Source organism: Zalophus californianus, chromosome 11 (genome assembly GCF_009762305.2).
Source record: "Zalophus californianus isolate mZalCal1 chromosome 11, mZalCal1.pri.v2, whole genome shotgun sequence".
NCBI lineage: Eukaryota > Metazoa > Chordata > Mammalia > Carnivora > Otariidae > Zalophus > Zalophus californianus.
The window spans coordinates 20,815,667-20,828,255 of NC_045605.1; the positions used below are offsets into that span (position 1 = coordinate 20,815,667).

Consider the following 12,589-nt stretch of genomic DNA (forward strand, 5'->3'; position numbering starts at 1 on the left):
TCCTGGGATGGAGCCCCATATCAGGCTCCCTGCTCAGTGGAGAGTCTGCTTCCCCTGCTCCCTCTGCCCCTGCTCATGATCTATCTCTCTCAAATAAATAAATAAAATCTTTTTTTTTTAAAGAGGTCTCTAATAAATCAGGTCCCATGGAATGTTGGAACCAAAACAGACTTTGGAAATCATGTCAATAAAAAACAAAACAAAAACTAACATTGATAGTGATAAATTATTTCTTGCCTAAAACCACATAGTCTGTGGACAGAGCTGGTATTAGAATCCTGGTTCCTCTGGCCCAAGGTTTCCTGCATCCATGCTGTGTCTTTTCTCATATAGAGCTTATCTTACTTAGGATAGGATAGGTGTTGTATAGTCTGGAGGCAAGGAGAATTCATCAGATCTTTCCTAATTCTAATCCCCTGTCTCATCCAGACAAATACAGTGCACAATAATCAGTTGATAGATCCTTGGACTTGCATTATTTCAGCCCATATGAGTTGTCTTCTGTTTTTCATTTTTTTCCTCATTTCTCAAAGGTATATGACCATGATGAAAACTTTCTCCTTTTACGTTCTTTTTTTCTTTTAAAAAAATCTCTTTTCCTCTTTCAACAAAGGAATTCAGAGGTGACTGCGTCTCTATTCCAGTCTAAGTTTCTTCAGGGAGATGAGGATGATTAGGAAGCCATAGGACGCACAGTTATTACTCTGGAGTCCATGGATGGGCCATATGTGCAGAGAAGGGAGGGAGAGTGTCCACAGACCCCCTTGAATGGTAAGGCTTAGTGGGTGTGTGCATGTGTAGGCTTTTCTGGGGAGAGTGTCCATAGCTTTCTTCAGATTTTTAAGAGTCCATGACCCCAAGAAGATTCAGAATTATAGGTATATAGAAAAGAGATGTGTCTGTGGGAGAAAACTGCTCAGATGTGTGGCAGGGGAGACTGATCTGGGTTCTCAGGTCTCTGAGACCTCAGCTGATATGAGGGGAGAACTCTCTGCCCACTTACCTCAGCCCACCCAAGTTTTTTACCTTCTCTGCCAGTCATAGAGGTGATAAAAATTCATCGGATTCACGTAACGGTTGAACTCCGATGGTGATGAAATCCCAGTATAATTCTCTCCGAAGCATGTTCTGATTAATAGAAACTGCAGAGGAACTAATTTTATGAAAATAGCAAATGGGATTGTTTTAGCTGAAGCAAGCCGGGAGAGCGGGTGCTCTTCTTCAGCGGGTGCTGAAGCTGAGCGAAAGATGCAAACAGCCCCATTGTGCAGAGCTGACAGCTCCAATCTGGCCGTTTATTTATTAAACGTCTTTCCGCTGTAAATTATTGAGCCTGGATTCTGGGAGATGAAGGAGCTGACAGGATAAGACAATAGGATAGAAAGCAAACCTGCACAGCTTCCTTCAGCATTATCGCAGCATTGTGTCTTACGAAAGCCTCTGCTTCCCCTGGTTTGGGGAAGGGGGTGAGTTCCCTCTTTGGTGGGCCTCCGAAACAGATGAGACAAGTAACAGGCTTTTAATTTCTGAAGTATTTGTCCATTCTTAACAAGTCAGAATGTCCTTCAGAGAAAATTCAACCTGTTGGCTCAACAACTGAGAGCCAGGTATTTTGTCTATTTTCCAAAAGGACTGCTTCACTCACACAAGGAAGAACCAAATTACATGTTTTAGTCTACTCAGCCACCGAAAGATTGAGTCCATTTGGCTTATATGAGAGCTGGGAAGGTTTTTCATGCTGGAAGAAGTTCTAAGGTCTATTCCTCTGCTGGTTGGCAGAGAAGCAGTTGAATTCGGATTATGCTCGTAATCATTTGAACAGCCAGAGTTCTGGAAAATAGGAGAGGAGCTGGGCCAGGGGGCAAGAGCCTCCATTGCCTGGTCAGGCACTGTCTACTCATTGGCTCAAGGCAAGTGATCATATATCATTAGTATGGATGCCTAAGGGTAGGGCCATTCATTCATGGGCTCATTCATTTGACAATTATTTATACTGAGTATCACTGGGTGCCTTGCCCTGTTCCAGACTGTGGGGGTAAAGAATGAACAAAAAAAGTCCCTGCTCTCATGGAATTTACATTCTAGTGGGAGAAGCCAGATAATCAACAAATAAATATGTGAAACATCTGTGGGTTTCAAGTGCTATGAAGAAGAAAAGCAGGATAAAGGAACAGAGAATAATGAGGGGCATGTAGATTGAGGGGTGTTATTTGACACAGGGTCATGAAGAAAGACCTCTCTCCTGAGGTGACATCTTAGCAGTGGCCTAAAGGAAGTGAGAGAGCGAAGAGCCAAGGGCCCAGTCTGCAGGCATTGTCCAAGAAGAGCAAAGGAGGCCAGTGTGGCTGGAGCTGGGGGTGGTGCACAGGGGGCCTGGTAAGCCTTGAGCTTTCCTCTGAGTGACATGGGAAGCCATTTGGAAGCTTTTTGAGCAGAGGAGTGACTGGATTTAACTTGCCAAGATCAACCACAGAATGAGTATGCCAAATACCAGTTCGTACAACCTATGGTCAGAATGGGGCCCGATTCCCATAAGACCAAGGCCTTAACTAGCTTTTGGTGATTCCTCCCCAGAATGTGGGGTGCAAAGGCTCATTTCATGTCTCCTCATCTCCAGTGGGGGTGGGATTTCTTTGTTCTTTGTAAAATGGCATCCTCTCCTGGAGAGCGCCAAGGGTGATGATAAGGTGGAGTTTAATGTCCCTTTGTTCTCCTACAGACCGGGAGGAGGATATAAAGCCTCAAACAGCAGGAGGATCTGTTGTTACCACTGTTGCCACTGGCCCTAGCCTCTGGGTTCACTGTCTAGGCGTCCTTTTCTGGCAGAGCTGACATAAAGCAACCGACCAGCAAGAGAAGGATTCCGTGAGTTCTGATTTCCCCAGTTCTTGTGAAGGAGAGGCCAGCAGCCTGAGAGACACACACCAGGCAGCTGCAGGGAGGATATATATGGCAAAACTCAGCTGGAGCCTATACAGGAACATTTGGTGGGTGGGAGAAGGAAACTCGCCATGCTTTAGGGAAAGTGTGAGAGTATTAGAAGAACCATGGGGTTTCTGGATTAGCAGATGTCTTGAGGCATTGTTACAGCCCATGACAGGCCTGAGCCCCATGCTTCCTTACAAGATGTGAAGTTCCCTGTGCCGGAGAAGCAGCTGAAAAATGCTCCCTTTCGGCTGAGGTCACACCAGTAAGCACTCAGTCTGTTCCATCAGGGCATTTCCGAAGAGGGTCAAGCTGAGCTTGTAGGTAGTGTAGAAACCACCGTTCTTGGGCTCTGAGTGAGAGGAGATGGCTGGAATGGAGGGATTTTAAAATATGGACACAAATCTTATTTGAGCTCCCAGCTACTCAAATTGAAAGGCTTTTTATAGGTTGGTGCTGTGTTCTGGGATTGAAAGACCTCATACTTAGGAAGGAGATCTAAGAGGTAAAACAGGTTTAGGAATATAACTCTCTCAGGAGCACACAAATACCTAGGTATGGCTTGAGCTTGAGAGGGTTGTCTCATAAATATTCCAGCCTGAGAGGGTAGTCTCATAAATACTCCACATTTTTTAATGGCAAGGAGCCCTGTCCACAAGGAGGAAAAGAAGCTTTGAGGATTTCGGTTCTGGGATTTTCTGCCCCTGAACTGTGTTTTGCTAACCTTTGGGGCACTTGCCAAACTATCCTCGATAGAAAATATTAACATGAGTTTGTTACACAAACTCAGAGGCCCTGAAGGCAATAGATGTGATTTAAGTTAATCTAATAAAGAAATGATGATAAATAGAATTGGTTCTTTGGTTGCTTTGCCAACATATTTCCCTGGTTGAGATAGGAGAGTCAGGGAGCATGTAAGTGGGGGACAAGGAGAAGAAATGAAGGGAGTGACAAAGAACAAAGGCTTGAGGAATGAAGACAGTGAAGCCAGATTCCTTAAAGAAAAAGAAAGCACAGTGTGTAATTATTTAGGTGGTCCATGGTTGAGAAGGATGGCCATTCTCTGAATTGGTCATTTCTCCGAACCCTCATTTCTGGAGATGATTGCCCATTTAGTAAATTCTAGATTCTGCCTGACCCCTTGGTTGTGTTTTGACCTAGGGTATAAAGGCCTTCAAAAACTGAACATCTGCCATCCATCAGGCAGTGGTCTAGAAATAGGAGGTACAGAGACATAGTCTTTTATTTTTTTTTTCTTCAGATTTTTCACATTCTACTGTTTGAGACAAACAAGAAAAAAACACTCTGCAATAAAGGCCACATCAGAGGGCAATCTGGGGGTGCTTCCTGAGTACAGGGCAGGAAATAGGGGTGTCAGGGAAGGTTGACTCTGGAACAGGGTCTTTATGGATGACTGGAAATCAGCCACAGAGGATAGGAGGGAAAGGGTTCTAGGCCTAAGGACCAGCACATGCAAATATTTAGTGGTATGAGAGAGAATAACAAATAGGGGACAGGTGAGGAGTTCGGAGTGTCTGTGATATGGATTGTTCTGGGTCCGAAGGCATGGGAGGTGGGTAAGGGCAGAAGAGGAAGAGAGGGAGGTCATTGGGATCTGTGTCATGAAGGGCTTGCATGACATGATGAGGAATTTAAAGATTTTTATTTATTTGAGAGAGAGACAGAGTGAGCTGGGGGAGGGGCAGAGGGAGAGGGACAAGCAGACTCCCCACTGGGCAGGGAGCCCAATGCAGGGCTAGATCCCAGGACCCTGAGATCATGACCTGAGCCAAAGGCAGATGCTTAACCGACTGAGCTATCCAGGTGCCCCAACATGATGAGGAATTTAGACATTATCCCGCAGATTCTGATGAGCCACTGAGAGATTTCACAAGGGAAGGTATTTATATTTTATATATATAAACAATCTCTTCTGTAAGTCTCTTACAGATACCTACCTAGTTATCTGGCCTCTGCTGGAATCTGTTCAGGGTTAGAGAGCTCTCAACCTCCCAAAGCTACCCACTTGATTGTTGGACGGCTGTAAATCTTACAAAGGTCTTTATTACACTGAGCCAAACTCCGCCTCCTCATAATTTGTACTCACTGTGTCTAGCTTTGCCATTTGTAGCAACATATAAGAGGCACTTTTAAAATATTTGAAGATACCAATGAAGCCTTTCCTTAGTTTTTAGCTTTCCAAGTAAAGCACACACAGAGTTCCCTTGTTCTTGATTTACTTTACCATATCTAGACTCCTTTACCATCTGGTCACAGCGATCTGGATGAACTGTGGTTTGTTTGTTTGTTTTTAGTCTGGACTTGAACTGAGGCTTATTAAGCATCTTTTAGAATCTGGTGCTAGAATTCCTCATAATACGTCACATAAGCTTGGAGCAGAGTGATGTTATTCCTGCTTCTTTTGAGCAGGACACTCCACAACCATCAGAGACTCGTGTCCTTAGATTGTCACTGGTCACATCTCACTGTCTGCTTTCAAAGCTTATGATTAACTGAAGCTTCTAACTCTTCTGCACATTTATTACTGCCAAGTGAAATCTCCACCCTACTCGGTATGTGCAATTTATTTTTGAAATTTAAATAAAGAACTTTACATTTACTTCAATTTTATCTTGTTAGTTTTCCAGACTACTAGATTCCAGCCTATTAGGTTTATTTTTAAAGTCTTGACTCTTTTCCCTATGATATTAGTGGATCTCCTTGCACATTTGATAAACATTCTTTGTATGTTAATTTGGATCATTATTAAAAATGTTGTCTAACATGAAGCTTGGCAGCATTGGAAACCTCCTTCTTGTCTGTGTATGTGTTCAGACAGCTTCAGTTTTGCCTAATGACCCATTTTACAGCATTATTCATAATGACAACTTTGAAGATATATGTGTTTGGCATTGACTCCCATTCAAATCAATAAATGTTTGTTGTTGACCCCCTATCCGCTAGGTTCTGTGTTAGGTGCTGAGGACACAAAAATGATCAAGACATCATTCTTGTCTTAAAAGAGCTCACAATTTAGCAGAGGTGATAACCATATATACACTAGCTCCAAATTAATGTGTGTATAATTAAATATGCATTACCTCTAATTTGTATTAGAGGTATATTTGTTTTTCAATGTAAAATATAATAGGTTTTGTATATATTATATCATAATCCACATTAGCAGTATAAGCAAAGTTTACAGAGGACCTGGAGCAAGGGAAGATTACTTCTTCATGGGGGAAAAAGGAGAAAGGAAGTCCTCACCAAAGAAATGAGATTAACTGGGCCTTGAAAGATATGCGGGATTTTTGTGAGATGAGTGGAGTATGGAGATGGGAGATATTCCGAGTGAAGAAACGGGATAAGCCAACCATGGAAGAATGCATGTCTTCATTCCTTCATGGTTCAAGAAGAGCAGATATCCTAATGTGGGTGGAGTGCCGGGTTCAAGGATAGGAGTGATGGGAAACAAGGTGGGGGAGTGTGAAGGGCCTCAACCGCCATGTTAAAGAGTTCAGGCTTCATTCTGTAGCCAGCTCAGAGGTCTTTAAGCAAGAGACATCAGTGGCATGATCTGATTTATCAACTTCATAAGTCTACTGTAGAGGGAAATGAGTTCATTTGGGCAAAACTTAGTGAACCTGTGTCGGTCCTGGTAGTAACTGACCATAAGCATCTGTTTAATAAGCACCTCAATCAAATAAATAAATAAATAAATAAAAATAAATAAATAAAAAATAAGTACCTCAATCTTTTGTATATGTTTTGCTCCTACTTCTTTAGCTTCTACACATTTCCTGACTGCTGCTTTGAACTTTGGCCTCTTGCCTTTTTTTCTCCCTAGGCATTTGTGTTCTGCATTCTCTTGGTCTATTTGTTCACCCACAGCCTGCTCTGACCTTTACTATTTAATGTGTCCTCTGGTTGTGGCTTCTGAGTCCCAGCCATTCCCTGACCCTCAGAGCTGGCCTTGTCTTCATTTTGGATTGCTCACCTGCTATCATTTCCCTGGGGGCTCCAGTGACCTCTGTGTGTTCTGGTCCATCTTGGTCTAACCTGGGTCTCATCCTTTGCGCTACCATCTTTATCTCAGTTCTTCTATTCTAGCTCCCCGACCTGCAAGTTGTACCTGTTTGCTCACTGTGGTTTCCATTCTGATGATAAAATGTAATCTTTCCTTTCTAGAAGCTATATGGTGCCATTGAAGAGACAGGACTAACTCATAAGAAACTATATAAATTACAATTGGTTGACTAATTGGACATATGAACTAGAGGTGTATGAGTTTAGAGAAAAGACTGAACTGGGAAATTCAAGAACCTTGGGAAGAATGGTCCTTTCTAGTCAACTCCTTTTTTTAAAAGGTTTGGATATTTGAGACACAAATCTTTCTTTGGAAGGAGGGGAAATGTAGGGCGGAACTTCCTCTGGACTTCCCTATGATTGGCTCCAAAGCTGCCTATCTTAGAGGAGCTACCTTGTCTGTGCCATCTAGTGGTGGTTGCCACCAGAAGCCTTACCCGCCTCAAGGAGAGAGCAATTTAACGCCATTTCCAACTTAAGCACCATATCTACAGGGCGTGAAATTAGTTCCAGCAAGCAGCAAATTTGCTGCTAATAAAAATATTTAGCGATTCACTTGTCTTTAAATCAGCAGCAGAATATTCTTTTACTTGCATCAATGCTTGTTTCTTCCAGTTCTAATATTTGATAATCAAGCTCGTGTTGTTTAGCTGAAGCTGTGATATAGCAAGTTCTTCAGCTCTGCAAAAATTTGGGTTTCCCGAGAAGGAATTTTTATCTCTCTCTTTTGGTCAGAAATAGGCCTAGATGTTCTTTGGATCATGGAGATAGAACACTCTCACTGGGCTGGGGGGTCTAGGAAATAAGTTTTCATTTTCTTCTGTGTACCAGTATCAGCCCCCGAGTCGTTGCACTTGGAGAATCTGGGGCGCTAAGAGAGGATGCGATTTCCATTTCATGTTTAGACACAGCTTTACTCTGTCTTGGTGCCAAATGCATTTTAATTTCTTTTCTGTCTCTTTTAGCCTCTATGTACTTCAGAGTGAGGGTAATCTCAATAGTGAAGAGATGCCGTAAGATATTTAAACTTAATTTATTTATTCAACAAATACTGGCTGGGCACCTACCATATCCATTCCTTGCTCTAGGTCCTTCTTTGGATCGGAAGTGTTCCAAGAACCCCCGTGATAGCTAGGTGAGAGGCTGACATGGCAGGTGACACCTCTTCTCCAGCCAGGTCACTGGGATGGTGGGTCTCATAGACGCCTCTATTTTTCTTTTCCTTATGGAGCTCCTAGAAGAAACAAAGAACAGCAGACATTCTATCTCTCAGCACTCAGTTGGCCTAAAGGTCTAAACAGATCACTTCAAAGTCCAAATAATTTAAAGAGTATAGGGGCACCATGGGGACTCTGTCTTCTGCCCCAGAGGAGCCCTGACTGGATCATCTTTCTTTAGCTCCTGGTAGAAGGCAGTTTTGATTATCCTGACAGGAAGTCAAAATGTGAACAGCTTCAGACATGCACCACTATATCCTTCTCAGAAATCAGCCAACACAAGATGCTGATGAAAGCAGGCCTCTTGGTTAAGAGAGGGACCTGAGCAGGGCTGGTAATGCTGAAGATGAAGTAAACCAGCTAGCTAACACTAACTTTAGTGCTAGAGCTACTGGAGGGGGTAGATCAGAGAAAGGAAATAAGAGCAGGGAATGACACTTGGCAGTGGCCAAGGGACTAACATGGAGGCTCGGGAAGGGGAGAAGCCCTTTGTGTATAGCCGCCAGAGGTGCAGAGGTTTAGGGATCAGAGCTTTGGGGCTCTATCCTTGGCCTTTTTTCTCGGGTACCTGACTCTGATAAAGCTCCTTCTCCTCCTTAATGTCGGGGGAGGGGTGCGGGGAAGAACAGATGAATTTTATTCTCTGTCCCAGATCCTCTTACTACAGCATAAGAAGGTTGGGCTGGTGACTCTTGTAAAGGGCTGAGAGACATTTACCAGAGGGATACTATGATGAAAATCTGGATTTCTGGAGAGCACAACAGCACGATGCATTTAAGTTAGACAAAGCAAGCCTTTTCTAATGGCAAGGGATATAAGACCAGATTAAGTGGAGCCACTTGCCCTGAATGAGATTTGTAACCCCCCACCAAGCTCAAATCTCAAAATCCCAAGTATCTGTTACTCAGTGAGGGTCAACTGAAGGTCCTAGTTTAAATCTTGATGATTTTATCTTAGCTACAGAGTGAACAGGAATCGTCAGATGTGAATTGTTGGGGAAATACAAAGAGTGATTAGAAGAATAAGCTCTATCTAATAAGTACTTAAGCAACAACCAGAATCACGATCAGGGGGAAAAAACCCTAAATAAGTTAGTAATGAAAATAGAAATAGAAACATTCTCCAATCCTGGACCTGCCTTTCACCTATGTCCATATGTAATTGAGAGACTTTCTGGGAGTGAGTGTACAAGGAAAACACTGACTCAGAGGATGTGGATTGAATGTTGATAAGGGCTGTTAGGATGAGGGAGCAGGGAGCATGGGCCAGATGACGGAGCCATGAGAAGAACTGGAGAGAAAGGAGGAAGCTGGAAGATGGGAGGCCTAGAGTTTTCTGTGAGTCCCCTGACCTAGAGGCAGAGGTGACAGAGGCTGGAGAGAGGAATGATGGGGTCAGAGCAGGGATGCGGTCTTTCTCTGCCTGGTATTCTGGTCCCTTGGCCCCCACTTATCTGCTTCTCATCTCAGCATCCTTCAGGTAAGCTGTTTGCACCCCCACTTCCCATTGCAGCAGCCTCGCCCCTGCCATCTACCACAGGCAGGAGGTCCCAAGCCTACAGCTCTCTTGTTGTCAGGAGCCAGAGCTGGGTCAAAGGTCAAACCGGTTCTGAGGATGGATTAATGATGCTTGAAAGTATCTAATCCCCCATCTGTTTCTTGGGCATTTCTCATAACAGCATCAATCGTAGGCCAGTCATTAGATTTCCGTGAGTTCTCCTTGAATTAATGCACATACATGGTAGAAATTTAGCAGTGCTTCTGCCAAGTCCCGATGAACGCAACCCTAGGAGGTTGATAATTCCAAACCTAGGCTGAGCAGAGCATATGATCAGGGATTAATAGTCAAAAAGTCCTTGATAGATAGAATGAACAATGCTCAGAGGCACTCAGTCACTCTGTAATCTCAGAAAGACGGGCATGGCTAACATGCTGGTTCACAAAACAGACTGGCCATCTGCAGAATTTCTAAAGGGTTAGGTTGCTGATCTTATTCAGAGCAGTTATTTCAGAGGTCATACCTCAAATGCTTGACTTCTCTCTAAGGAAAACTTTAACCACCTTCCTAGCCCTTAGCATTTAGGATTTGGATTGTTGAACTCAAGACTGAGTCCTGCGTATTAAAGGGAAGAGATACATATGGTGCAGAGCTGTCAAAAGAAACACCTTTGCTAGGACATCCGTGTTCTAGAAGTGGGAGGTCGTTGGAAGAGTGTCAGATGAGAAATGGAACTGATTTTAGAGGTCCCCTAAAGGCATAGAATCCTGGTAAGAACAGATACTTGTATTAAACTGCCTGGCTTTAAACCCTGGCTCTACCTGTACTGGCTGTGTGACTTTGGGTAAGTTACTTAATGCCTCTGTGTTTTTGTTTCCTCAGTGGAAAGCCAGAGAAAAGGTACCTACCTCAAAGATTTGTTTAAGGTAATAAATGTTAGATATTTATACCTTTAGCAGTGGATTCATGACAAATGTTTGTAAAGCCCTTCAAAATGAGACATTCTACTTATATGAGCTCTCTCTGCTTAATGTAACTAGAAAACTTCAAAAAACCATACCAACTGGATTCAGATTTATGTTATTTAAGCCTGGGTTGGCCTTGGGACAGCTGAGCAGTCCTCCTACACATTTCTTGTTGACTGCTTAGTGAAATCGCCTCAATTGTTGTTCTAAAGCAAAGTTTTTCAATCTTAGTACAATTAACATTTGGGACAGCATCATTCTTTGTTGTGGGGAGCTGGCCTGTGTTTAGCAGCATCGTGACCTCCACAAAATGTCACTAGATGCCAGTGGCACCTCCTCCCGCACTGTGACAGCAAAAAAAAAAAAAAAAAAAAAAAAGGCTTCAGACATTACTAAAGGTCTTCCGGGGGCGGGGATGGGAGCGAGGGTCGCAGGCAAAATTACTCCTGGCCTAGAACCACTGTTCGAAAGCTTTTCTGGCTTCTTCCAGCTTGCAACACCCCCCACCCCCCACCTCCCACTACAGATACCTACTTTCATTTGATGGCTTATGCCTCCTGGTTTCCTTAGAAAGAGATCACTCAATCTAGGGTTTTTCAATGTCCCTTTCTTCCCTTTCAAAATTGATCTGGGTATTACCCCGCCCCCATCCTTTTCTCTTCTCCTTTAGTGTGGACTTGTCCTCTTTTTCAAACCAATTGTTGCACTCATGTCCTTTTTTTATTATTATTTTTAAATATTTTATTTATTTTTTGACAGAGTCAGACAGCAAGAGAGGGAACACAAGCAAGGGGAGTGGGAGAGGGAGAAGTTGACTCTCCGCTGAGCAGGGAGCCCGATGTGGGACTCGATCCCAGGACCCTGGGATCATGACCTGAGCCGAAGGCAGACGCTTAATGACTGAGCCACCCAGGCGCCCCTCATGTCCTTTTTTAATGTCTGTCCAGGTACTCTGGCTCTTACTTCTATCAGCCATTGCTCTTCTCGGCTCCATTAACCATTGTCACTGCCTGGCCTTCCCCTCTGTCTAGATGCCAGCTCTAGGACTCCTTTTTTTCCTTCAAACATCTTTAAAGACTAAGTTGTCCTCACAAAGCCACCAGCCTTTTTTTTTTTTTTAATCATCATGTTCTCTGAAAAAAACAAAAAAACACAACAACTAATATTTGTGGAGCCCTTACTAAGTGCGAGGCGCTGTCGGGTAGGATCCACTCCCACAGCCCCTACATCACTTCTCACACCCCGCACTGTGGCTGTCCCCCTCCACGCCGGGGCACTGATTTTCCTGGTGATCACCTAACTGCCCCATCCAACAGCCTTTTCTTGGTCTTCAGTTCTTTACTTCTCTAAGTCCCTTAACACTGTTGTTGACCATCCCTTGGTTAACTGTTTCCTCCCTTGAATTAATTTCTCCGGGCTTTGATTTGATTAGCTGAATATCAGCAGAATTAATTTAAGTGATTTCTGACACCCAGAATCTCACACATTTGAGATGCTCTCAGCTTCTGTTTGCCACACAGCTGCAGTCAGAATGCTGTGCCCCCAGAAGCCACAGAGGCACACCAAAGGGGGTGCGTCCAAAGGGACCCCACTGCCCAGAACACAGCAGAGGCCACCTTTATCTGCCTTCCAAGCAGCTAACTTGGCAGTTAACTTTCTCCAACTTTGCTTTTTCCCCAAGCACCGCCATTATGGCAACCCAGGCTTAAAACCATGGGATGATTTTATTTCTTGTTGGCTTTAGGCTTCCCTTCCCCTTGCCCTCCACATTTACTGGGTCCTCAGCCCAGCTTCCACATCCTCCAAATTCATCCCCACCAGCTACTACTCTAACTCAAGGCTGATGACCTTTCTGAAATTAAATTTCTCTTCCTGTATCTAGTCTGTATTTTCTAAACA

General features: G+C 43.6%; 1 protein-coding gene across 4 annotated transcripts in view; it reads left to right on the forward strand.

The window, feature by feature from the left end:
• The window catches only part of PKNOX2 (PBX/knotted 1 homeobox 2), a 304,609-nt gene that overhangs the window by 2,863 nt on the left and 289,157 nt on the right, over positions 1-12,589 (forward strand). For 2 of the 4 annotated variants that reach the window (XM_027581284.2, XM_027581295.2), the window contains exon 2: positions 2,720-2,865. The exons of the other annotated variants lie outside the window; for them this stretch is intronic. The gene's annotated coding sequence lies outside the window, so the exon portion shown is untranslated. The remainder of the gene's footprint in view (positions 1-2,719; positions 2,866-12,589) is intronic. 4 annotated transcript variants of the gene reach the window in all.